Source organism: Cervus elaphus, chromosome 12 (assembly GCF_910594005.1).
Source record: "Cervus elaphus chromosome 12, mCerEla1.1, whole genome shotgun sequence".
Classification (NCBI taxonomy): domain Eukaryota; kingdom Metazoa; phylum Chordata; class Mammalia; order Artiodactyla; family Cervidae; genus Cervus; species Cervus elaphus.
The window spans coordinates 47,676,793-47,704,669 of NC_057826.1; the positions used below are offsets into that span (position 1 = coordinate 47,676,793).

At 38.3% G+C, this 27,877-nt stretch overlaps 1 long non-coding RNA gene across 2 annotated transcripts in view; it reads right to left on the reverse strand.

Annotated features, from left to right (window-relative positions):
• The window catches only part of LOC122705615, an 80,137-nt gene extending 52,700 nt beyond the window's left edge, over positions 1-27,437 (reverse strand). The window contains exon 1 of one of the 2 annotated variants that reach the window (XR_006344163.1): positions 27,255-27,437. This is a non-coding gene — a long non-coding RNA (uncharacterized LOC122705615). Of the gene's footprint in view, positions 1-25,849; positions 26,510-27,254 lie in introns of those variants that run through there. The other variant, XR_006344162.1, reaches the window with a different exon arrangement.
• Between the last annotated feature and the right edge of the window lie 440 nt (positions 27,438-27,877).

Below are 27,877 nucleotides of genomic sequence, written 5' to 3' on the forward strand. Positions count from 1 at the left end.
CTAGTGCACTGAAAAGATTAACAAAATTGATAAATCTCTAACGTGATCAGGAAAAAAAAGAGAAAACATAAGTTATCAATATCAGGAATTGATAAGGACATCAGTATAGATTCCACAGATACCAAAGGGGCAATAAGAGAATATTATGAATAACTTAAACCAACAAATTTGACAATTCAAATGAAATAGACAAAGCCATGAAAGATACAAGCTACCAAGGCTCACTCAGGAAGAAGTAGATAACCTAAACATAAGATTACTTACTAAAGAAATTGTTTTTGGTTAAATTCTTCCCATAAATTTTCCCTTCCAGATCTAAATGGCTTACTGATGAGTTCCACAGAGCATTTAAGGAAGAAATAACACTAATTCTATACAAACTCTTCCCAAAAAATTAAAGAAGAGGAAAACTTTGCAACTTATTCTGAGTCCCACCAGACAAAGACATTATGAAAAAAGAAAATTACAAATCAATATTCTTCATGAACAGAGATGCAAAATTCTACATAAAATTAAGCAAATTGACTCCAACCATTTGTAAAAAGGATAAAACATTATGACCAAGTTGGGTTTACCTTAGAAATACAAGGTTGATTTATATTTAAAAATCAAATGATATAATTCACTATATTAACATAATCTTAAAAGGAAACCATCTGATCATCTCAACAGACAAAGAAAATGCCTTTGAAAAAAATCCAACATCAAGTCCTAATAAATACCCTCAGCAAACTACGAATAAAAGAGAACTTCATCAACCTATAAAGGGCATTTACAAAAAAAACCTATGTTAGCATCAAACTTAAAAGTAAAAACAGAATCCTTTCCCTTAAGATTGGGAAGAAGACAAGGATGAATGCTCTCACCATCTCTACTAAACATTTTATTGGGGGGTTTAGCCAATGCAGTAAGAAAAAGACACTAACGCCACCCAAATTGGAAAGGAATAATTAAAACCCATTATTTGTATGACATGACTGTCTATGTAGAAAACCTCAAGGAAAAAAGATACTAAAACCAATAAGTAAGTTTGTGATTAGCAAACCTTTAGGATACAAGATCAATATATAAAAATCTATCATATTTTTATATACTAGCAATGAACAATTGGAAAAATAATAAAATAACATTATAATAGCATAAAAATATGAAATATCTAGGGATAACTCTGACAAAAGATAGGAGAGATTCATACACTAGAAACTTCAAAACATTGCTAAGTCTAATTAAAGAAAATATGAGGGCTTCCCCAGTGCCCCAGTGGTTATGAATCCAACTGCCAATGCAGGGGCCACAGGTTCCATCCCTGATCTAGGAAGATTCCACATGCCGAGGGGCAACTAAGCCTGTGTGCCACAACTATTGAGCCTGTGCTCTAGAGCCCGTGAGCCCCGACTACTGAGCCTGCGTGCTCCCACTACTGGAGCCCACAACAAGAGAAGCCACTACAACGAGAAGGCCCTGCAAGGAGAAGCCCAAGCTCTACAACGAAGAGACCCTGTTTGCCGCAACTAGAGAAAGCCCACGTGCAGCAACAAAGACCCAACACAGCCGAAAATGAAAATAAACTGTAAAAAAGAAAAGCAGAACAAATCTGGAGAGCTGATACCACCTGACTGCAACACTTATATACACTACTATAATCAATATAGTGTGGCATTGCTGTAAAGATGACAAAGAAATCATTGGAATGTAACAGAGTCAAGAAATAGAATCATATATATATACGTACATATATGTGTATATATATATATATATATATATATATAAAGCAACTGATTTTTTACAAAGGGCAAAGGTAATTCACTGGAGGAAGGACATTGCTTTCAACAAATGAGCAGAGGACATGGGAGGAAAAAAACATTATCTTGAATTAGAGTTTCAAAAGGCACATGAACAGAAAATGGATTAGTGGTTTCCAGGGGTGGCTCGGGAGGTGAGACAAGAGTAGAGGAAATGAAGGTGAAGGTGGTTAAGGGATACAAACTTCCATTTACAAAATGAATAAGTTCCTGGATATAATGTACTGCATGGTAACTTCAGTTAATAGGACTGTACTGTGTATTTGAAAGTTGCTAAAAGAGCAGATTTTTAAAGTTCCCACCACAAAACAAATTGTAACTATGTGAGGTGATGGATATGGTAACTAACTTTATTTTGGTAATTATTTTGTCATATATACATATATAAAATCACTACATTACATCTTAAGCTTACAAAATTCTATCAATCATATATGTCAGTTATATCTCAATAAAGGTGAGAAAAATAAATAAAAGAGAAGCTGTTCAACATCATTAATGATTAAAGAAGGCTGAGAACAAAAGAACTGATGCTTTCAAATTGTGGTGCTGGAGAAGACTTTTGAGAGTCCCTTGGACAGCAAGGAGATCAAACCAGTCAATCCTAAAGGAGATCAACCCTGCATATTCATTGGAAGGACTGATGCTGAAGTTGAAGCTCCAATACTTAGGCCACCTGATGCAAAGACTCACTGGAAAAGATCCTGATGCTGGGAAAGATTGGGGGCAGGAGGAGAAAGGGGTGACAGAGGATGAGATGGTTGGATGCCATCACCGACTCAATGAATATGAGTTTGAGCTAACTCTGGGAGATAGTAAAGGACAGGGAAGCCTGGTGTGCTGCAGTCCATGGAGGTCACAAAGAGTCAAACACAACTTAGCGACTGAACAACAACAATGATTAAAGAAATACATTATTTCCCCTATAAACTTAACACTATCCTATAAAAGATTGACAACAGTCCCCCAAGGCCAGTTCTCCAGTGTGCTCTTAGATGTGGGGTGTCCATCTCTAGGCACAGAAATATAACTGAAACATCATAAAACTTATTCTGTTTACACCTGTCTATATCACCTTGAGAAAAACACGTCAATGTACTGGGTCTCCATGCTCATTCTGAGCAACAAGGGAGCTACACAAGATACTCCCTCAGTCCTTGCCAACTCTAATATATCGCCTCAGATTGACTTAACTCAAGGGAAGATGCCTCACCTTTCTGGAGTGGCCACACAGTGACAAATGCTATGCCATGGACCTTAACTGTTTCATCTCTACCACAATACCGCAAGGTTATTATAGATGAGAAAACTGAAGCTCAGAGAAACTAAATTACAATATGCTTCAGTATTCTTACTTTCTCCACTGTATTATAAAGAAACAGTGGATTTTCCCCAGCTCATTAGCAAATCAAACTATGCAAAAGGCTCTGATGGACATCCAATTTATTAAAATTATAATTAGTAGAAGTTCCACATAAAATGCTGAAAACAATTTGAACATTGCATATTCCTATGATAGGCCCTGATATTTACAATTTTATGTGTTGCAGTAAGAAGAACTCTGGTCTTAGAGACAGAAAAATTTGATCTTAAATCCCAGGTCTGCTGCTTATCAGAGTTGTATTTTTTTTATTTAAAAAATATTTATTAATTTATTTGACTGCATCAGGTCCTAGTTGCAGCATGTAGGATCTTTGTTGCATCACTCAGAATATTTCGTTGCAGCACACAGACTCTCTAGTTGTGGCATGCGGGCTCCAGAGTGCATGACCTTCAGTAGTTGGGGCACACCGGCTTAGTTGCTCTGCATCATGTGGGATCTTAGTTCCCAGACCAGGGGTCAAACCCACATCCCTGCATTGGAAGGTGGATTCTTAACCAGGGAAGTCCCCAGTGGTATAATCTTCATGAGAACCTAATTCTCTATGCAAAACCCTGACTTCACAGTGTTCCAACTATATGCTATACATAATTCTATGATTATATTAATCATCATTTGACTTATTTTGGACTTAGTTCATGTAACCTGCTTCTCAAAATATTGTGAGCTATTGGAGAACAGTCACTTTGTGTCTCTTACAGAAACCAAAAAGTTACCTGTATGAAAGAATTCACCATACATATTAATCAGATTAATATTTTAATTATAAACAAAACCAAGAAAGATTAGCAATACTAAGAGCAAAAAAATAGGGAGGCAATCTGGTCAGAAGAACAATTTGTCAATGATTATTTAAAGGCCTGCTAAGACTCAAATATTCCCCCTCCATCCCTCCAGGCTTCCTTCACCCATATCTTGATCCTCTGACTTTCTTTCAATCCTTTGAATTGAGAGAAAACTACTAAAGAACAGGGACCATGCTTTATTCGTCTTTTTTTTTTTTTTAATTTGTCTTTAAATTCTCAGAAATAGTACTACACAATGCTCAGTAGATGACTGTTGAAGTGAACTGAATGGTAATTTTGAGAAGGAAGAGATCACTGCACATGGAATATTCAGCTCTAGAGGTAAGGTTACAGTTTTAATTTATTTGCAGTTGCTTTTCTTCCCTAAGTAGAGAAATTCTATACCAGAGACTGAAAAAAAGCACATCATAAAATATGGTTCAGTCCATCAGAGTGCTGTTTCAATTTTCGCACAGAATGTGTTGAACTTTAGTGTCCACGATTCACATTTTTTAATGCAAATACATCATACTTTCAATTATTCAAAAGTGAAATACCAAATTTGGAGATTAGTTAGGCTTTTTGCTGCTTCTACTCCCTCTAGCTATGTAGAACTTTGAGTGCCTTCTCTTTCTTTCCTTGTGCATGAATGGCAGTGGGATTAACTCTATGAATAAAGGAAACATCTGTGATGTTCAAATGGCAGTAAGGAATGCATAGAAATCCAATACCACCTGTATATAGTTCTATTACTGGTCATATATTGTATTGAAACAAAACTGTCACAGTATTCAAAATTCAAAGGATATTTCTTGAAGTAGTTCATCAGGGAACAATTTTTCCTCATATCTATCAAAGAAATAACTAAATGAAGCATTTATAATAATAAAAATGCTATATTGATTCAAATCACTGGCAGTGTCTACAGACACAACAGAAAGCGGATGTTGACATCATTGAAAGATCTGGTGAGTCAGGCTTATCCCAGCTTGCCGATGTCTTTCATTTAGTGGTAGAAAATCTACTATGGGCCCCTATCACTTAGTGATCAATTAACTTAATGTTTTAGTTATATTTAAATCCTTTGCTTTGATCCAGCTGTAATTATCTTGTAAAAGTAAGAAAAAAGCAATCCTGTTTATAACTAATGAGCTTTTTTTAATCCTAGTAAATATAACTTACTCTTTATATTCTTACTTATATTTTTATCACTATTAATACTTGATATTAGATGTGAATATAAGCTTCTATGCACACAAATACATACAACTTCCATTTGAATGTCAAAACTTTCGGAACGAAAAAATAAGACTTGTATAGGGGAACCAGTGTGTTTACGTCATCTAGTGAGTGTACATACTTACAAATACATGAATAAGTAAACAATACAAAAAGTGAGGAAAAGAAAAAAAATTAAGGTGACTGAGTGGTGGGCCTCAGAGCTACTATGCATAGCTGCCTGGATCTTCAACTACATCACCTTAGGGACGGCAGTTACTCTGACCAGAGAATAGTGGATGGTGCCTTCTGGTGGTGTGCTCTATGGCAGTGCTGGTGGATTTCCTCTTCTTTGGGATTTAAACATTTTGGTTTGTAAAAGGAACTAGACTGCAACTACAGCTCCAGATCAGACTTCTTCATCTCCTAGCATGGTTGGAAATAACTTGTTCCCTCACAAGGAGATTGGGGGAAAAGAAAGAAAAGTAGAAAGAATAGAAAAAGTATCTATATAGAGGTAATAGTGATAAAATAACAATAGCTCAAATTTTCTGAACATTTACTATATGCTAGGTATGGTTCATAGGACTTTGAACATATTAACTCTTTTAATCCTCACAACCATTGGAGGAGTAGGTACTTTTACTCTCCACATTTCACAAATAAAGGAATTGAGGCCCAGAGATGTTAAATAACTGGTTCAACACCACACAGCAGTGAGGGTGAAAGATGGGAGGTAAGAGAGTGAGAGCTGATTGGCTCCTTTGCTTTGCAAAATTGTGACTATCAGTGGAAAGTCAACTGGAGGCTCCTCTCATTTAAATCTTTATTTGCTCTTGTTAAAATAAATATGTTTATGGGGAAAAGCAGTCCTTTAAGAAGACCTCCTGTCTTCAATCATAAAGTCAGATTTAAGAATAAAGAAATAAATAAGATCCAAATGTAATTCTGACAAAAAAAAAAAAACTGTTCTCTAAAATAAGCCCCCAAATTGAAATAAAAATGCCTGAAGTATATTTATTGAATGATTTGCCTTGGAAACGAACAGAGAACATTCTGTCGTTTTTGAGATTGCATCCAAGTACTGCGTTTTGGACTCTTTTGTTGATCATGATGGCTACTCCATTTCTTCTAAGGGATTCTTGCCCACATTAGTAGACATAATGGTCATCTGAGTTAAATTCACCGATTCCAGGCCATTTTAGTTCACTGATTCCTAAAATGTCAATGTTCACTCTTGCCATCTCCTATTTGACCACTTCCAATTTGCCTTGATTCATGGACCTAATATTCCAGGTTCCTATGCAATATTGCTCTTTACAGCATCAGACTTTACTTCCATCACCTGTCATATCCACAAATGGGTGTTGTTTTTGCTTTGACGCCGTCTCTTCATTCTTTCTGGAGTTATTTCTCCTCTATTCTCCAGTAGCATATTGGGCAGCTACCGGCCTGCGGAGCTCATCTTTCAGTGTCATACCATTTTGCCTTTTTATACTGTTCATGGGTTCTCAAGGCAAGAATACTGAAATGGTTTGCCATTCCCTTCTCCAGTGGACCACATTTTGTCAGAACTCTCCTCCATGACCTGTCTCATCTCACACGCTAGCAAAGTAATGCTCAAAATTCTCCAAGCCAGGCTACAACAGTACGTGAACCATGAACTTCCAGATGTTCAAGCTGGATTTAGAAAAGGCAGAGAAACCAGAGATCAAATTGACAACATCCACTGGATCATCAAAAAAGCAAGAGAGTTCCAGAAAAACATCTGCTCCTGCTTTATTGACCATGCCAAAGCCTTTGACTATGTGGATCACAACAAACTGTAGAAAATTCTTAAAAAAGATTTGAATACCAGACCACCTGATCTGTCTCTTGAGAAATCTGTATGCAGGTCAGGAAGCAACAGTCAGAACTGGACATGGAACAACAGACTGGTTCCAAATTGGGAAAGGAGTACGCAAAGGCTGAATATTGTCACCCTGCTTATTTAACTTATATGCAGAATACATCATGCAAAATGCCAGGCTGGATGAAGCACAAACTGGAATCAAGACTGCTGGGAGAGATATCAGTAACCTCAGATATGTAGAGGACACCATCCTTATGGCAGAAAGCAAAGAAGAACTAAAGAGCCTCTTGATGAAAGTGAAAGAGGAGAGTGAAAAAGCTGGCTTAAAACTCAACAGTCAGAAAACTAAGATCATGGCATCTGGTCCTATCACTTTATGGCACAGAGATGGGAAACAATGGAAACAGTGGGAGACTTTATTTTGGGGGGCTCCAAAATCACTGCAGTTGGTGACTGCAGCCATGAAATCAAAAGAAAATCTATGACCAACCTAGACAACATATTAAAAAGCAGAGACATTATTTTGCCAGTGAAAGTCTGTCTAGTCAAAGCTATGGTTTTTCCAGTAGTCATGCATGGATGTGAGAGTTGGACTATAAAGAAAGCAGAGCACCAAAGAATCGATGCTTTTCAACTGTAGTGTTGGAAAAAACTCCTGAGAGTCCCTTGGACTGCAAGGAGATCCAACCAGACCATCCTAAAGGAAATCAGTCCTGAGTATTCATTGGAAGGACTGACGCTGAAGCTGAAATCCAATACTTTGGCCACCTGACACAAAGAACCGACTCATTGGAAAAGACCCTGATGCTGGGAAAGATTGAAGGCAGGAGGAGAAGGGGATAACAGACAATGAGTTGGTTGGATGGCATCACTGACATGATGGACATGAGTTTGAGTAGGCTCCAGGAGTTGGTGATGGACAGGGAAGCCTGGTGTGCTGCAGTCAATGAGGTCTCAAAGAGTCAGACACAACTGAACAACTGAACTGATTTGAAGTTACATTTATTGTTAGCACAAATACTAAAGGAATAAACAATATTTTAAATTGATCAGTTAGCATTTTGTGAAAACTTCTGGCTTTTAGAATGAATAACTAAAAATGTTAGGAGGTGATGGGGAAACATCACAGAAGCACTGACTTCAAAAAAAAAAGGAGTCGTCACATACAGAGAAGCAGTCACAAGAGCTTTTACAACTAAAGGAAATGAGAGTTGGGGTTGGGGCAGAGTTACTAAAACACAGCAAGAGGTCTAAAATATTTCTAAAGTGAGTCATTAGCCTTTGTATATCTAATTGATCTCTTGTTTCATATCTTCTGAATATTTGAATTTCTGCACATCCATTTTATTAACAGAATCACATTAATCCTGACCCAACTTCAACTTGGTGTGAAATTTTAATCTGAAAACCTAACTTAATGAAATTATTACTTCAAACATAATAAGAAATTATAACAATTATCTCTGTGTATTTGCTCCCATGTCCCATCCCAGTACTACTGTGTTAAGTCATTTGTGCAACTGAAATATTTACCGCTACAAAGAAAAATTTTATAGGTGAAGCTAAAACAGCATTTGCAATATGACCACTATTAAGACTCTGTCCTGCAGATTGCTGGCAAATAGTCTATTCTCCAGCTTGTCAAAACAACCCATTTTCCAAGCATGTTCAGAGTTTTCTGAGGTCTTCAATTATACCAGAATGTCAGGAATTGGAGAAATGAAAATATTTTCAAAATGATCTGCAATGTACATTGTTTTGTTGAAAATCTAATCAAATGGGGCCAACCTGTCAATGTCTAGAAATGCTACTTGCCTTCAAGGGGTAGGATGCAGACCTGGCCACCCACTCACCAACTGCAGGAAATCAATTTAAAATTTGTTGGTCATTTGCCCCAAGATAAAGAACAATTGCCAAATATTTTATCCCAATTTGTCAGTCCTGCTCTATTCCAGTGAATTTCATCAATCAAGGCCAGTCCCATTGTTTATTCTCTTGAGAACAATAAGCTTAACCTAATAGGTTTATTTGTTTGTCATCTGGTGAATTCTCTTCAACTATGACTTGTTTCTAGTACTGCTTGCATTTTGCATTCATGTAAGCTTTTGCTGCAGCTGCTTCAGAAGAAAAGGAAAGAAGTCTCTTGTGGAGCAGTGAGAAGAGAATACATTTTAAAACTTTCCTTTCTTTCTCCTAAAATTAGCACCTGGCATATGGAATATTCAGCAGGTGGCTCAGCAGGGACAGGCTTACTGTTTTTTTCATAACTGCCACTGAAATATTTGACATTTGACTTGCTAAGGAACAAGATTTTTGAGACCACCACTCTATGTGAGTGTGAGTATGTGTGCATGTGTGTGTGTGTGTGTGTGAGTATATGGTGTGCTGTGGGCATGCTGAGGAACATCTCATAGAGGTCACTTGGAAGAGAGTACAAGAGACAGTCACTGTTAACAAAATAATACAATTAAGAAAAATTAAATACTAGAGAAGAGAGGGTGTTTACTCAAATTCCATAGTATTAAAATTGAATAATTAAAATCCCACTAGTGTTAGCAAATAGGAAATTACTTTGTGACTTAAAGAACTCCAGGAGTTATATTTTATAATATAATAGGAATACTCTGAATATTACTGGAGACCCAGTTTAAAGTTCATTGTGATAACTTCCCTGAATTATATGAAAAGCAGTCACTGAATTAGCATTCCACAGATATTTATAAACATAGCAGTGTGCATCATGTACTAATTTAGGCAAAGGAGCTTGGAAGAAAAAAAATGGAGCTACAAATTTGAAAGAAATTTAGGAAGCATAATAAACTAACCTTGGATATGGGCAGTGAGAGAGAGAGAGAAGTTTCACATAATCCTTAGGTTTCTGGCTTCATGACTAGGAGAATGATTGAACCATTAATGATGTCTGACAAAGACCACCAATTGCTTATCTAATATCCACTCTACCAATTTTGTCTAATAGGACATAATGACCCCAAACATAAGCCGATATCTTTGCAGGGAGCATTTGTGAAAGTTCTCTAAAGTACACTGACTCAGCAGGGTGGCAGCACTTTTTCACCTTTCTTCTTTCTGCCTGGAATGTGATGGTTGGAGCACTGGCAGCCAGTTTGTGACCATGAGGTAACTTGAAGCTAGACACTTCATAATAAAGATTGTAGAAGACAAAGATGGATTCCTGGCAACTACTGAGTCGCCATGTTAGTCCTAGGTTGCCCAATTCTGAAGTTTTATTTTGATAGAAAAATAAATCTTTTATCTATTTAAACTACTATTATTTCAGGTCTGTGTTGCCAGCCATCAAAACTAATCCTGACTGATAACTCCAGTATAGAGAATCAAGATACCTGGGGCTTTCTGGTAGGTGTCAGGGTTAAGAGGAAGTTCAGCTTTGGATGTGTTGTTTGTGAGGTGGAACACCCAGAAACACTTGGAAACCCAAGCTAGAGATATAGATTTGGAATTGATCCAAGTGGGAGGTTAATGTCTATAGCTTATCATTTCCAGTCAGTGGTTCTCAATTTTCTTCAGATCATGACTATGGTTAAGAACTTTCTATTTTTCACTTCTGAGCATTTAATTTGCACTTTACCTTGAATCATTGAAGGCAATCTTTATTTGGTATGGCAATGTAGAACCATAAAAATGAGCATGGAAGCTGAAATTATGCAAAATGATTTAAATAATCAATGGAAAAATTATGATTGCTTCATGATCTTTAAATTTCTTGTCAAATTTTAAAACTCAGTTATAAATGTGAAGAGAACAGAAAAAAATAGTAAACCTATTATTTATTTAGTATAGTGGAATTTAAGACATGAGTAACATAGAGAGTTAAAGTATTTTATTTGTTAAAAATGTACCAAGTATTTTGAACACTGCTTGCCTTCTTCTTGTTGATAACCTACTGTATAGGGAACAAAGATCTTTTGTATGCCCTAGTGAATTGCTATACTCCTTCCTAAGTTTGGATCAACTTTAAATATTTTATCTTTTCACATTCATACTGTGAAATAATTGCAAGAGTTCCCTTAATGTGAGAATTTTGGCTGTATTACTCCTGGGACATCTTCATCCTTTTTGTCACAACTACTTTTCTTCTTTCTGTTGATAAATGTGACTTTACTAAGTCTCTCTGGCAGAAAATCTAGACTCCCTCAAATGGTGGCAGTGTCAACATTCCCACTGTCAGCTATTTACTCCATAATTCCTCTTATGTTTGTGACAGAATTCACTTCCAGCAACTTCACTTTGGGTTATTTGCTGTACTTTCATCTCTATTGGCCAATTCTCTCTTTTGGTTTTTGTAAAATGTCACACGGATTGATCACTGGGAGACAAGATGACAACACAACTACACACTTGAGTTCACTATCTGTGAACTGAACAGCAGATGCAGAGTGACCAATCGCTGACAAGACTTAAGGAAGTGCCACAACCGGTCACTGATCATGGTGTGCATTTGTTATTTACGTAGTGCCTTGTGGACTGAAGAGCTAGCAGCGAAATTTGTACTTTATATAACCGGACTGAACTGAACCATGGTAACTGAAATGTGAACTGTGATGTTGGAGGACTGGGTTATTTAACTAAACCATGGTAACAGGAAATCGTGCATGTCAGAACTATGCAAAGTGAGGTCTGTCTTTTTACCATCCAGTTCAGCACTGGTGAGTAATATCTGACTGTGTCCATGCAACATTCATTCTCTCCTTTTCACACCTCCTCCTTCTACTTACATTTTAGCCACTTCATTTATTAGTATTACTTCCAAAGAGTCATAAGGGGAATTTTCAATGCATCCTAAATCAGTTTTGCAACTGATAGTTTTGGTTTAATATAGTGGCTAAAATGGGGGAAGGACTTAAATTGCCCTTAATCATGTATTTTCCTGCCTGGCCTTGTATGCTAGAGTCAAGGACTGCTGTAATTAGCATGGCTGTAATAATGTTTTGTCATAAAGAATTTTGACATACAAGACATAAAGACATAAAAGTGGAGAAATCAAGTAAGCCATAAGATATACTAACATAGAGCTCAGGAGAGAAAATAACGTTGAATAAAATTACAGTTATCAGCGTATAGATGGTGATGGCTCTGGATGAGATGTAATAAAATCTAGATCGAAAATGGAGAAGAGGGGAAGGAAAGAGGAGAGCACAGATGGGGAGGACAGAGTGCTTTGGGATGAAATAAGAGTAAGCTTAGGGGGCTTCCCTGATGGCTCAGTGGTAAAGAATCTGTCTGCCAATGCAGGAGACACAGGTTTGATCCCTGATCCAGGAAGATCCCATATGCTGAGGACCAACTAAGCCCATGTGCCACAAATATTGAGCCTGTGCTCTAGAACCTGGGAGCCGCCATTATTGGACCCACTAGCCACAGCTACTGAATTCCACTCACCCTGGAGTCTGTACTCTGCATCAAGAGAACCCATGGCAATGAGAAGCCTGACCACCACAACTAGAGAGTAGCCCCTGGCCCACCACACTAGAGAAAAAGCCCAAGCAGCAATGAAGACCCAGCACAGTCATAAATAAATAAAATTATTTCTTTTTTTAAAAAAAAGAGTAAGCTTAGAAAAAAAAAAAAGAGTAAGCTTAGGAGACAGAACTAACCACTGGCTGTGGTATTAATTTTTCATTGGTTGACATGGTCGGTAAGAAACTTTTCAAGGGCACCGATATAAACAAAACCAGTTTAACACTAACTAGCACTAGCTCTTAGTCTTTGAGAGTTGCATTTTTCAAATCTTATTTATTAGACAAATATCTTCTGTTCCTTCAAACAAACCGTCTCATTATTACAATAAACCACTTGGTACTGTGTTCTTTAACTTCAGCTGTTGGTTTGTCAGCAAATTGAAAGCACAGATGGAAACTGATGACATTTGAGACATTCTTATTTCCAGGCATTTACATCATCTATTATTACCATTCGATCTCCAAGTCTTGCCCTGACAAATTCACACTGATTAAGTGAAAATCAGCCTGAAAACTGTGAGGATGAGAAGAGCAGAGTCCTCAGAGCAGTGAGGTTCTTGGCTGGGCTAGAGCTCTCCCGTCACCCTCGCTCCACCTTGCTTCTACCAACACTGGTCACACATTAACTGAGCTCCTTTCCTTGCTTCTATTTTTCTTCCCCAAAGCCATCACTGTGTGACATTATGTTATACTACTTATTCCCTTATCTTTTTATTATATTCCTACCTCATTCCCATGTAGAATAAAGCTCTATAAAGTCATAGACTTCACCTGCTTTAGTTACCCCTACTATATCTGCTACCTAGACCAGTGGCACATACTAGGTACCCAATTTTGCTAAACAAATGAACTTGTCAGAAGTAGCCTGGTTGAAAATGGAAAAATCACAAGTAGTGCAACAATTAGTTCATTTCCTCCTCAAAATTAAGAGGAGCATATTATGTAGTGAATATAATTATTGTAATAAATACACAGAATATACTTGTGTGTCAGCACAAGTTCCGGCTAAGTTTTTTAAGAGATAGTATGCATTTCAGGGAGTTATCAATTCTCAGGTTACTCATTCTCTCTGAAACTGGACAGTTTGGAAGGGATATGTCTCTTCTATTTATATCTTCACTCTCAGGATGAGATCAGAAAAAGAGAACAAACACAGTAAAGAAACAACTGAAGGCCAGCTCTAGGAGCACCAAATTAGGAATGAGCTTCACAGACATCACAAATCTATCATATTCCCATTCTCATTCATTCATTCTCTCTGTCTGTCTCTCTCCATCTCTTTCTCTAAATTTGACTTCCCCTGGCCAACTAAACACTTACCCTATCCTTAATTTGCCTTCATTGTAGTATATCTTTCTCACTCCAGTGTATGCTCTTAACCTATATGCCAGTTTTTAAACTCCATTGAGCACATCAACCTATTGTTTGTTACAGATGCTGCATTTCCCCCCTGTATTCTATTTAGTTTTGTTTAGTTGACTCCATCCAGTACAGGGGTTGGAACTAAATAATAAAGTTAGCTCCTATTTCTCCCTCCCTTATGACACACTGTGATTAAGCATCTATTTTAGATCAAGCACGATGCTGGGCACTGGAGATACAAATGTTAACAAGACACAATCTTTCTCTCAAAGCTCTGACTCTCTTGCCTAGCTGAAGGCAGTGCTGGTACCGATGCAGATAGAGTAGCTTTCTTTTTTCCTGAAATCTTTCTTCCTTGCCTCCTGTTCTCAGAGGAAAGTAGAGGCTTGTTCACTTCTATCACTTCTCAAAGATGAACATCATTATACCTTTTAAATGTATTTATTATTTATCATACATTATTATACAGCTTATATTAACTATATATTGTGTACAGACATCGTCAAGGATTAACTATGTAACTTCTTTGTATAAAGACTCAAAGTCTGACTGTGGTTGCATCATATGGCCTGCTTTTAATTTTGGAAATATTCCAAGCTTTTTCTTGTTCAAAGCCTTGTTAATGCTCTTAGTATGTATGAGACTCTGCCTGGAATGCTCTTCTCTTGGCTCTTAGGCACAGTGAGCTCTTCCAACATGAGGCCACTATAACTACCCGACATATTAGCCAGTTCAGTCGCTCAGTCGTGTCCGACTCTGCGACCCCATGAACCGCCGCACCCCAGGCCTCCCTGCCCATCACTAACTCCCGGAGCCCACCCAAACTAATGTTCATCGAGTCAATGCCACCACTATCCCCTATCACAAGACTTGTTTCCTATGTAATATTTAACACAGTTTTTCGTCAGTTTTTTTTTAACACAGTTTTTGCTTGTTTTCACATGGATTGTTCTCCTCACTAGACTGGGAGCCAAATCCTTGTCTGTCTTGTCCAGAGCCATATCCCCAATGCCTAGCAGAGTGACCAGCATATAACAGCTGTTGAGTAAATGTTTGTCAGATAACAGGAAAATTAAGGAGGAAAAGAGCAAAGGGAGAGAGAAAAAACAGAGAGAGAGAGAGACCTCCCAACCTGCAATCATCTTGCTCTTCTTCTGAAACCCTAAAGGGTAAACTGTCTGGTAGTCTTCAAAACACTTTGCTCATTTACCTCCTAAAATAAGGTATTTAAATGACATATGCCCTCACACATGTTTAAGCTGATATTTAAAATCTGTTGTAAGTTTAAACAAATGCAGAGGATAAACATCCTACATATTGTAAATATCATCACTGAAAATAAATCTATTACATAATATTCTGGAAATGCATATCCAGTGGGGCCTAAATAGAGTAGATATTTCATATCTACCACCATCCATTTTAAAAAGGCACAAAGATTCAGCAATACCACTTCTAGACATAAGAGAGAAAGTAGTGTACAGGTTCTCCACAGTGTATGTACAAGAATATTCATAACTTTATCAATAATAATCAAAAGCTGAAGAAAAATGAACTATTCCTCAGCAGTAAAATGGCTAAATAATGGTACATACAAACACATATACACTGGGTTATATAATAACCAGTGGTTATTTTATTAACTGGTTATTATATAATAACCCAGTGCATTCTCAAACTTTTTGGTCTCAGGACCCCTTTATGCTCTTAAAACTTAATTGAAGACACAACTGTTTTAGTCTATTTGGGTGCTGCTATCAATATTTGTCATATTAAAAATTAGCACAGAGATCTTTAAATTTTGTATTAATTTACTTTTAAAATAACAGTAACATGGATAAATCCTGAAAACATTAGAGTAGTGAGACAACCTAGACACAAAAGGAAAAATATTGTTTGATACAGAAGGTATCTAGAGTAGTCAAATTCAGAGAGACAGAAAATAAAGTGGCCACTGTCATAGGCAGTGGGGTGGGGAGAGACAAACGGAGAGTTTTTATTTAATATCAAAGAGTTTCAGTTTGGGAAGATTTTTTTAAAGTTCTGGAAAAGAATGGTGGTGATGGTTGCACAACAACGTGAATGTACTTAAGGTCACTTAACCTAAAAATGGTTAAAATGGGAAATTTTATGTTTTGTTAGATTTTAACCACAATTAAAAAGTAACAATAATAATTCCATTACATGTTAATGTACATATTTTCATGATGACTATATTTTCTAAACAAACATATTAGTAAGAAGTAGCATTATTTTAGATTTTGCAAATCTCTTTAAAGATTGGCTTAATAGATGACAGCTGGATTCTAATATCTGGTTCTGTTTTCAATCAGCTATAGTATGTCGCTTTAGGCTGAAGTATATGAAGAAAATTTAGCCTCAAAAAGATATATAATGGAGAAGAAAAGGATTATGCTAATAGCCTTTTCAGAAAATTGTAAACAGTCTTCTTTAATACTATATCAAAACTTGATAAATTGTAGCTTCTAAAAATATTGGTCAAAATATTCCAAATATTAAATATATATATATATATTCCAAATATTGACACACTTCACTACAGCAGAAAAGTCACATTTGTTAATATCACCACCAGTCTCAAGAGAAAAGTCATGAAGTACCAGGAAGATGTTAAGTGAATATAAACATTCCAAAATTCTAATTTTTGTTTGAAAATGCAAATTTTATCAGTGTCAACAAATATAGTCTTGCAGTGGCAGACTCAAAACAATTTTTCTTTTTTACAAAATACCTACTAAATATCTGAGTAATCCTAGTTCTTGGTCCTTTTAACTAAAAATGGGGTTCTATGAAAAAACTACTTCAATTGCATAAGTGCTTTCTCTTGAGACAATCATCATACATAAATATGCAGAAGCAGTTTATGTGTTCTTCCCATTTAATTGCAAAGTTAAGAAGACATGTATTAATCTCAGCAACCTAGGAACAAAAAGGAATTTTTTCAACATGATAAAGTGAAGTGAAGTCTCTCAGTTGTGTCTGACTCTTTGCAACCCCATGGACTGTAGCCTACCACACTCCTCCGTCCATGGGATTTTCCGGGCAAGAGTACTGGAGTGGGTTGCCATTTCCTTCTCCAGAAGATCCTCCCAACCCAGGGATCAAACCTGGGTCTCCCGCATTGAAGGCAGATGCTTTGCCATCTAAGCCACCAGGGAAGTTACTCAACTTGATAAAAGACTAGTAAATACTTATATCTAATATCATAATTAATGATAAAAGAGTAAACATATTCCCTCCAAAGACTGAAAACAAAGCAAGGATCTGCTTTCATTGCTTCTACTCAAAACTGTACTCAAGAATCTAGCCAGTGTAATAAGAGAAGAAAAAAAAAGCATATGAACTGAATAGGAAAGAAAAAACTTTTTATTCATGGATGACAATTATATTCACTAAAAAATTTCAAAATATCTACAAAAAAACCTCATGGAATTAATAAGTGGGCTTAGTAGGTTCACAGGATATCATGCTAATATATAAAAATATATGCAGCTAACAATTTAAAGTTGAAATATAAATAACAATATCATTTTCAAAAGAAAAAGAAATCCAACAAAATTTGTGCAAGATTTGTATCCTGAAAACTGCAATATACTCATGAGAGAAAATTTTTAAAATGTAAATAAACAGAAAGAAAACCATATTGATGGAGCTAAAGATTTAATATTGTTAAGATGGCAACATTCCCAAACAAGTATATAGATGTAATGCACTCTCAATCAAAATCCCAGACTTTTTGTAGAAAATGACAAACTAACTCTAAATTATATACAGAAAAGCCAAGCATCCAGAATAATCATGTGAAATTTTTATTTTTTCTTCTAAAGTTCATTAAATTGGCATGACTGGGACATGCCTATTTAAACTTTTTAAGCAAGAGTTTAAAACAAAGAGGCTGTCACATAGATTCTACAGACATTAAAAGAATAAAAAGAGAACTCTACAAACGCCATTATGCCAACAAATTCAGCAACACAGATAAATAAGACGAGTTTCTTAAAATACACACTGTATCAAAATATACACAAAGAAAGGCAGAAAATCTAATAGGTCCACCTCTAATAAACACACTAAATTTATTACAGAAAGCCTTCCCTCAAAGAAAACGCCAAGCCCAGATAATTTAAATGATGAAAACACCAAAGTTATTAATATACAAATGTTTTTCAGAAAAGAGAGGAGAGAACATTATTCATCTCATTTTATGAGGCCAAGTATTAAGGGTCTAGTGTGTCCCCTAGAAAATTAATATGTTGTAGTCCCAGCCCTCAGTACCTCAGAATATAACCATGTTTGGAAACAAGGGCTTTATAGAGGTGATTAAGCTAAAGTGATACTGTTAGTGTAAGGCTCTCATTTAATATGACTGTTGCCCCTAAAAGAAGAGGGAGCAGCACCAGGGGCAAGCAACTGCACAGAGAAAAGACCATCTGAGGACACAATGTGGAGGCAGCCATCTGCAAGCCAAGGAGAGAGGCCTCGGGAGAAATTAAACCTGCTCACCACTTGATCTTGGACTTCTAGCCTTCAGAAGTCTGAGAAAAGAAGTTTCTGTTGTTTAAGAAACCCAGTCTGTGGTTTTTTTGTTATGGCAGCCTTAGCAAACAAATACACCAACATAAGCATAATACCAAAACCTGACAAAGATGGTATAAAAAACTGCAGACTAAAATTTTTCATGGATATAAAGGCAAGATTCTTAAGAAAACACTAACAAGTCAAGTCAGTAGTATATAAAAAGAATAAAGCTTCAAATTAGAACACAGTGTTCTAAATGTAAGACCAGAAACTAAAAATCTTGGAGGAAAACACAGGCAGACACTCTTTGACATAAATCACAGCAAGATCCTTTATGACCCACCTCCTAGAGTAATGGAAATAAAAACAAAAATAAACAAATGGGACCTCATTAAGCTTAAAAGCTTTTCTACAACAAAGGAAACTATAATCAGGGGAAAAAGAAAACCCTCAGAATGGGAGAAAATAATAGCAAATGAAACAACTGACAAAGCATTTACTTCCAAAATATACAAGCAGCCCAATACCAGAAAACAACCCAATCAAAAAGTGGGTAGAAGACCTAAACAGACATTTCTCCAAAGAAAACATACAGACGGCTAATAAACACATGAAAAGATGTTTAACATCACTCATTATTAGAGAAATGCAAATCAAAACTACAACGAGGTATCATCTCACACCAGTCACAATGGCCACCATCAAAAAGTCTACAAACAATAAATGCTGGAGAGGGTGTGGAGAAAAGGAAACCCTCTTGTACTGTTGATGGGAGTACAAACTGATGCAGCCACTATGGAGAACATAGTGGTTCACACAGCCAACATGGAAATTCCTTAAAACACTAGGAATAAAACTATCATATGATCCAGCAATCCCACTACTGGGCAAATATCCTGAGGAAACCATAATTGAGAAAGACACATGTACGTCAATGTTCACTGCAGTACTTTTTTACAATAGCTAGGACAAGGAAGTAACCTAGATCTCCATGGACAGCTGAATGGATAGAGAAGCTGTAGTATATATATATATATACAACAAATTATTACTCAGCTATAAAAAGGAACACATTTGAGTCAGTTCTAATGAGGGGGATGAACCTAGAGTCTATTACACAGAGTGAAGTAAGTCAGAAAGAGAAAGACAAATACCATATATAAACACATATACATGGAATCTAGAAAGATGGTACTGACGATCCTATATGCAGACATAAAGAACAGACTTTTGGACACAGTGGGGAAGGAGGTGGGGGATGATTTGCGAGAATAGCATTGAAAAATGTACATTACCATATGTAAAATAGATGGCCAGTGGGAATTTGCTATGAGATGCAGGGAACCTAAAGCCAGTTCTTTGTGACAGCCTAGAGGGATGGGATGGGGAGGGAAGTGAGGGGAATGTTCAGTAGGAGGGGGACATGTGTGTGCCTGGGGTCAGTTCATGTTAGTGTATGGCAGAGGCCATCACAATATCGTGGAATACTTGTTGTCTAATTAATAATAAAACAAAAACTAAAAAAAAAAAAAAAATAAAGCTTTAAGACTAAGTAGGATTGATCCCAGTAATGCAAGATTAGTTTACAATTTTAAAATCAATTGTTAATTCACTACAGTAACAGACAAAAGGAGGAAACTTAGATGATTATTTCAACAGATACAGAAAAAGCATTTGACAAAATTCAACATTTATTCCTAGCATAAACTTCCAGCAAACCAAAAATAGCACGGAACTTCCCCAGATGAATATATGGCATCTATAGCGTAACTAACGGTGAAAGATAGTATTGTTTCCTTTACAAAGGGAACAAGGCAAATATACCATTATAACTACTTCTATTCAACATTGTACTAGAGGTCCCAGTCATAGTAAGAAGGAAAGAAAAGGAAACCAATTGTGTTAAGATGAAAAAAAGAAGAAAATTTTCTCTATTTGCAAATTAAATGATTATTAATGTTAAAAAATCACAGGGAATCTATTAATAGAAAACAGTAGCTAGAACCCCTAAGTAAATTTAGCAAGGTAACAGGATACAGTTTCATATATAAGAATCTGCTAAAAGCAAACATTAAAGATATATCTTTATATACTAACAGCAAACTTGGAAAATGAAATTTTAAAAGCCATTCCACTTACAATAGCACCAAAAAATTATGAATAAGTCTAACAAAAGATCTTTATATTGGAAACTGCAAAACATAGTTAAAAGAAATTAAAGTATATCTAAGTAAAAGAGAGAGCTACAATGTTCACATTGAGAGGATTTAACATCGTTAACCTAACAATTTTCCCCAAACTGTAGTACTGGTGAAAGGGTACACATATAGATCAATGACACTGAATGCAAGGTCAGAAACAGATGTATGTGTGTGCATATGTGGGTATATATATAGAGAGAGAAGTATTTTGACAAAAATGCCAAGTTAATTCAGTGGAGAAAGGGAGAAAGAATACTTTCCAAAAAGTAGTATTGTAACAACTGGATATTGGGTATCCATATTTTTTTTAAAAAGCAAGGGGACTATCAACCCTGAAGTCACACCATATGCTAAAACTAACTCAGAATGGATCACAGTGCTATATGTAAAACCTAAAACCATAAAACTTACAGAAAAGAATATCCTGGAAAATATTTGTGTCCTTGGATTTGGCAAAGATATTTAAAAAAACATAAAGATATGAATCTAAGGAAAAACAGTCATGCCAAGGTACCAGCAGTTTTAACCATCATTGCTTTTTCACCATCAACAAAAATATCAATGCACTGAAAAAGGCAAATAAATAAAATGCTAAATTATTATGAAAACAATTTTGGTTCATGGACTCCCCTGAATACTCTCAGATAACCCATCCAGGAATTCTCAGATCACACTTTGAGAATAGTTGTTTTGCAATAATTAAAAAGAATGAACTCTGATGTATGCAACAATGGATGCATCATATAGATATACTGTTGAACAACAGAAGCCTGGAACAAAAGAGAACATATCATGTAACTCCACTTACATAACTTCCAAGAACAAGCAACAGTACTTCCCAGAATATGAAGTCAGAATAATGGTGAACTCTGGGGAGGGTGATGATGGGAAGGGCATCACGTATATTTTGATTTAGGTGGTAGTCTGTGTATGTTGGGCTTCCCAGGTGGCACTAGTGGTAAGGAACCTGCTTGCTAATGCAGGAGATGTAAGAACCGCAGGTTCAATCCCTGGGTCCGGTAGATCCCCTGGAGGAGGGCGTGGCAACCCACTCCAATATTCCTGCCTGGAGAATCCCTTGGACAGAGAAGGAGGGCTACAGTCCATGGGGTCACAAAGAGTCAGACATGACTGAAGCGACTTAGTATGCACACACTGTGTATGTTACTGTATGGATGTTATACCTCAATAAAAATACAAAAAACAATGTAAACAAATTATTTTTAAAACAGTTTTATGTCTTTTCCCCCCTTGAACTTACATTTCAATTCTACTTCCTTACAGAATGTTATCCTAATGAAACATATTGCTATATTTCAAAGTCTTTTATTAAACATCCTCTAATATTTTTATGTGATATATCTAGGCACATTCTCAAGCAAGTCAGCCTTAGGGAAGAATTCATAATGAAGCTAAGAATCTGGAAATTCTAGGTTGAAGATAATGGGTTATAACATTCACTTTGTATTTCATACCTGAATTGTTAAGTACATTTTTAATCTGTGTATGTCATTTCACTAGAAGGTTAGTTCCTTAAAGGCAGGGATGTATCTTGAGTCTTCATAGCAAGGGACCTGGCATGCAGCAGGTCATGGATCACTGGTTCATTTTCTCATTCACTCATGCAACAAAGATTTCTTTATCATTTATGTGTAATGTACTTGCTAGACTCTGGCTGCATAATGATGTGTAGATACAGGGCTCAGTATATTCCTGTTGATAACTGATAATTATCAGCTATATTTCAGAAAGAGGATAATTCTCTTTTCTTCTGAACTCCAAGTGCAAGAGCACTACAAGTCTGATTAACCCTGTTGTAAAAATGGGGACACCAAGACACAGAAATTAATTAACTGCCTCACTTAGGGTCATGCACTTTGTCATGAGTCGAGTGAGGATTAAAACCCTTACAGGTTTTTTCCTGGACTTGAGGTGCTATGGGAATTCATTCAAATTGACTGGAGTTCATATTTCATTTAAATGCTCTCATTTCACTTCTCTGACTCATATTTCAGGCCCTGCCATCTGAATCAGTTGACTTCCATTTCAGACACTGTCAAGATAAATTAGACACTGAGGGCCCATGACACAATCTGAAGCAGAAGTGCTCTTAGTAGAAAATACATAAACAGGTTTACTTTCAATATAGTACAGCACTTTTTTAGAGAATTTATTTTTTTTTACTATAAAGTGGAAATAACAAACCTGAGTGAATTTTGAAAGCATTAAAAATTTTTTGATTTTACTATACAGCCTCAGGCAAGCGTAGCCAAAGAAAGGTAGGTAACAGTAAATATTTCTGTCTCTCACAATGCATCTACAAACCATTGTGCTGAATTAGATCTGGCAGGTTCCTGACTAGGAGCAAAGATAGGGTATAACAATTCTGATGAGACATAAACTTGTATCAGATACAGCCTTCATTTTTGCTGTAATCATCCATCTATAGCCTGCTCTGTTCAGCTGACAAGGTATGTTATTAATAAAGCCTACTGTACCACAAGTGCCTTGCCCTACATGGTGTTATTACCGTTGGAAACTGTAATTGTCTGAAACAACGGTCTTTGTGAAAAGATGTGATATGTTATGAGCTGTGTCAGATCAAAATAATTTAGACAATTAATGGTAACTGTTTGTGAAGGATTAAAACATGGGTTGTGCAGCAGAGTTAATGACTTGGCCTTGTTTTTAAGTTTTACTTCCATTCTGGTTCCTGCGAGATAATGTGGAATTTCATGCCAAGCCTTGTTGGAGAAACAAAGTTCCCCCAACAAAATGTAAACCCATTGAAGGCAGGTAACTCTGACTATTCACGAGTGTTTCCCCAGCACAAAACACAATACTTGCAAGAGAATCAACACTGAATATTTGTTCAATGAAAAAAATGAATGAGTACAGAAAAGAAATAAAACAAGTTTTAGGTTTGAACCATTATCAGAGTTCCTGCAGGTTGTGGCTTGGAAAAATAGAGTGGGACCCAGTCTCTAGGAGATCGGTACTCATGGGGAGGGAAAGGCTGAAATGGAAGCAGCCTGAAACCAAATAGCTGACGATACCACGTGGCACTCACCCACTGCTGAGCCAGACCGAAAAGGTCTGGGTACGGGATCCTGCTAGGAAAGAAAAAGCTTGCCCGTGGTCCTTACCTCTCCACCCTCACCTGATAGGATTTAGACAAGTTCTTGCATCTTTGAATCTGGATTCTTGGAAGACAACAGAAGGGGCTTCGGATCTCCTGTAATTCCCACTAGTGGAGTGCTAGGTGCAACAGCCTACAAGAGCTGGCTTGTGGCTTAGGGACCACTGTGAGGGGCTAGGACAAGAGCAAGGTTGTGAGACAGGTAGACAGAGGGCCAAGTCCTGAAATGGAGGTGGGTTACCTCTCCGTTGCACTAGCAAGGATAGTATATGAAGGAAGATTTAAAAATTTAGAAGTCATAAAGGAGAGTAGATACACAAATATTTTTGAAGTAGAGAAAAAGAAAAATGAAGGAAACTTCTGAGATCTAAGCCACAACCAATTTTCCTAATTTTTTTTCCTGACAAAATTTGATGATGATTATACTCTCCTGCTCATGGAAGGTAATTTCTCATCCTGGCATGTGGGGTGGATTATGTTCAGCATCATTCTTTCCGCAAATAATTAGTTTACAATGTGTGTTTGTCTTACCTCTGTGCAGTGGGACTCAGTCCTACTAGAGGACTCTAGAAAGAGTTAACCTTCCTTTATTATGAAAGAGACAGGTTGGAAAAAAGTGGGAGACAACATTCCTGTTCGTTGGATGCCCTTGACTGCATTTGATGCCAAGAAATGCTAAAGCTATGATGGTGCCTTGAAGGGAGATGGCAGGAGAAACTACCATCGTTTGAAGATGCCAGACTAGAAAGAAAATCTACTTGGGTCCTCAGTGACATAGTTGAAAGTGAAAATCGCTCAGCTGTGTCTGATTCTTTGTGACCCCATGGACTATACAGTCCATGGAATTCTCCAGTCCAGAATACTGAAGTGGGTAGCCTATCCCTTCTCCAGGGCGACCTCACCAACCCAGGGATCGAACCCAGGTCTCCCACGTTGCAGGTAGAGATTCTTTACCAGTTGAGTCACAAGAGAAGCCCAAGAATACTGGAGTGAGTAGCCTATCCTATCTCCAGTGGATCTTCCTGACCCAGGAATCGAACCAGGGTCTCCTGCATTGCAGGAAGATTCTTTACCAACTAGCTGTGAAGGAAGCCCGGGGACATACTTGTTAATTAACAAATAAATGAACCTTCTTATTTCATAGGATAATAAATTCCTTATTTTTCAAAAGTCACCTCTAGTCTGGTTTTCTATGCTTGCACTTTTGTTGATAGCTTGACTTTTCTAATAAAGCTGCAAGTGTGCATTATGAATGAGAAACACAGGGCTTGAAAAATTTGAAAGATACTTCGGCTTTTACCCCATAGGCTCCATCTTTTTCTCCCTTCCCCACTCTTACTGGACTCAGACAAGGGCCAGGAGACACAGGATTGGATGCAAAGGAACCTCTCTCTTCTCAAGACTTGATCTCTATTTTTGACTCAAGCTCACTGGGTTTGACTCTTTCCCTGAGGACATGTTCTGTCTCAGGAAGCTCTTCATTCACTCCAGTAAACAGGCTCCTGGCGACTTGCCCCATAGTTCCACAGAAATACCCAGACATGTCTGAACCCCAAGCCACAGCTTAGGCTCAAGTGGGGAGCTCCAAGCACAGCACCATTCTGAACCAATCTCTAACAATGCTTTGTGGCTCTTGAGCAGAAATTACAGAATAAAAATGGTCAAGATTAATGATGGGAACTGGCACAGGCATGGGATAAGATCTGGTACACAGGATTTAGCATAGATTCTTGAACAACACAGGTTTGAACTGCATAGGTTCACTTATATATGGTTTGGGTTTTTTTCCCAATAAATGTACATAACTCTTATGAGGACCACACAGCACCAAGCTTAGAACTCCGCATCTAGAGTTAGTGTCAATATATGTGTAATTAAATTTAACTTAAATGACCAGGTGGTCGGCTGAAGATCAAATGGTTTCCTTTCACAAACTCTTCCGTCCAGAGTGGTCGTTCAACCAGGACCACTACCTTCCCCTTCCAAAACGAAACCTTCAGTGTTTTCACCTCCTTATCCAAGTTTATTTTTAAACTTTGAGATTGGGAGCAGTAACAATAGTTCTAACTTACCGGGAAGAGAAGAAGACACAAAGAGATGATGTGACTTGGCTACGGTCCCAGAGGGCATCGTGGCAGCGCTAGGATGGTCTCTAAGTCCCTGGGGGCTCTCAAGTCATTGTTCTGATGTCCCTATATGTAATTGTTTTGACAGTAATTTCCCTGGTTCTCTCTCACTAGTCCGCTAATCACGCATGTCAATCACTCCATGAACGCCACGGGCCTAGGGTCAGCCACCGTCTCAGGAGGATGTAATTCAAAAGAGAAAACAAGGCACCACACAGCACTGTCTCCTTCCAGCGTGTATGTCAGTTGTGGCCTCACGGGTATGACAGTTGTGTGCAGGAGATGTTCCCCCCTCACGCCCCCAGAGGGAGAGAGGATGTATCAAGTGTTCTGACCACAACTAAGAATCAATGAGAAATCCAGTGAGAACGTTCTCTGAGTAGAGAATACTCAAGGATATGGGAAGAGTTCTCCACCCAATATCTAAATCGTCAAGAGGGCTCTTTCTTCCTCCTCAACCACAGTCTCTGTAGCTTCACTCAAAGTCTGTTAAGCGAGCCTGAGGGTGATGGAGGCTTAGCTTGAACCTTGACACAGATGCTAATTACGCCTCTCCTATAGCCCAGCGGCCGTCCTTCCTCATTTCACTTTCACTTTGGAGAACAGTACTGAGGGGCCCAGAAAGCAGAGTCCGGGCCCAGACTTGGAGAAGGCCCCAGGAGCCGCGCGCGTGCGGCCGGGAGGGCGGGGCGGGCAGGGGAGCGGGCGCGGGGGTGAGAGTGTTCGTGTGAGGCGTGGATTCTGGAATGTGCGTGTGCGCAGCCCCCGAGCACCGCCCGCGGAGCGCCGATTGGCCGGGGGAGCGCGTCGGGGGAAACCTTTGGCTAATCTCCTGCCACTCAGCCGGGCCGACGTCTGCGCCGGGCCGCAGCGCCCCGCGCGGAAGGACAAATAGTCCCGGCGGCGGTGCCGCGCGCCCCTCCAAGGCTCTGCTTGCCCCGCCCGGGGCTGCCGGGGCCCAGAGGCCCGCGCGGCGGGGGAGGGGCGGCCTCCAAGGCTCCTCGACCCCCGCCCCCTCTTCGCCTTCGGACCGGTGGATTGCGCTCCCCCGGGAAAAGTAATTGGATTCCGGGCTCCCTCCAGCCGGGATCAGCGGAAATCAGAGGCTGAGCCTGCGGTGGGAGGGGCGGGTGGGTAGAAGCCGCCGGGGAGGGAAAGTTGCTGAAAACACCACTTTGCCTTGAAGTGTCGGCGTTCCTGGTTCTGTGCAGGCCGCGCCAGAAAGCTGAGTGGTAACGAAGCATCAATGAAGATTGTCCGCCCCCACCCTCCACCCCCCCGTCCCCCATCCGGTTTTCCGCCTGGCAGGAGACTCCCGCCCTCTCCAAGAGACCATCGTTCTGAAATTCACCTGGATGCCGATCCCTGGGAAGAGAAACTATTTCGGAAGCTTTGAGACTTTCAGCCACCACCACTTCGGGTTTCTCTCAGAGCTCTCCTTGGAGCTGAGATGATGAAAGAACCCTATCCAGTCTGGGACTGGAGATATGTCTTCTTAACTTAGCAGTAGCTCTGGAGAAAGCAACATTCTTACCAGAATCCTCTGGGAAAGAAAACTATCTTAAGCCCTCGCTTTAGCAGTCGTAAACTTCCCTAATTCCCTTTCCCTTGCGGAGGTGGAGCAAAAGTGCGAACTTTAAGCAGAATTTTTGGCTGAAATGATAGGAATGTTCTAGGAATTTGAGAGAGTAGCGCGGCCCTCTTGTGATTTTTTCCCCCATCTCATTTTACTGCTTTTCATTCATTCGCTCATCATCAAACAATCTTTCATTGGGGACTTTCTATGTGCCAGACTCTTTGTGCTTACCAAGGATACATCAGTGAATAAAACAAGTACCTGCGCGCGGGAATCTTATTATAGTTCCTCCAGTGGGGAGACAGTATATTTACAAACACAGATATATAATATAATGTCATGTAGTGATCAGTGCTGTGAAGACAAAGGACTGAGACGGATGCAGGCGGAAGTAGTGA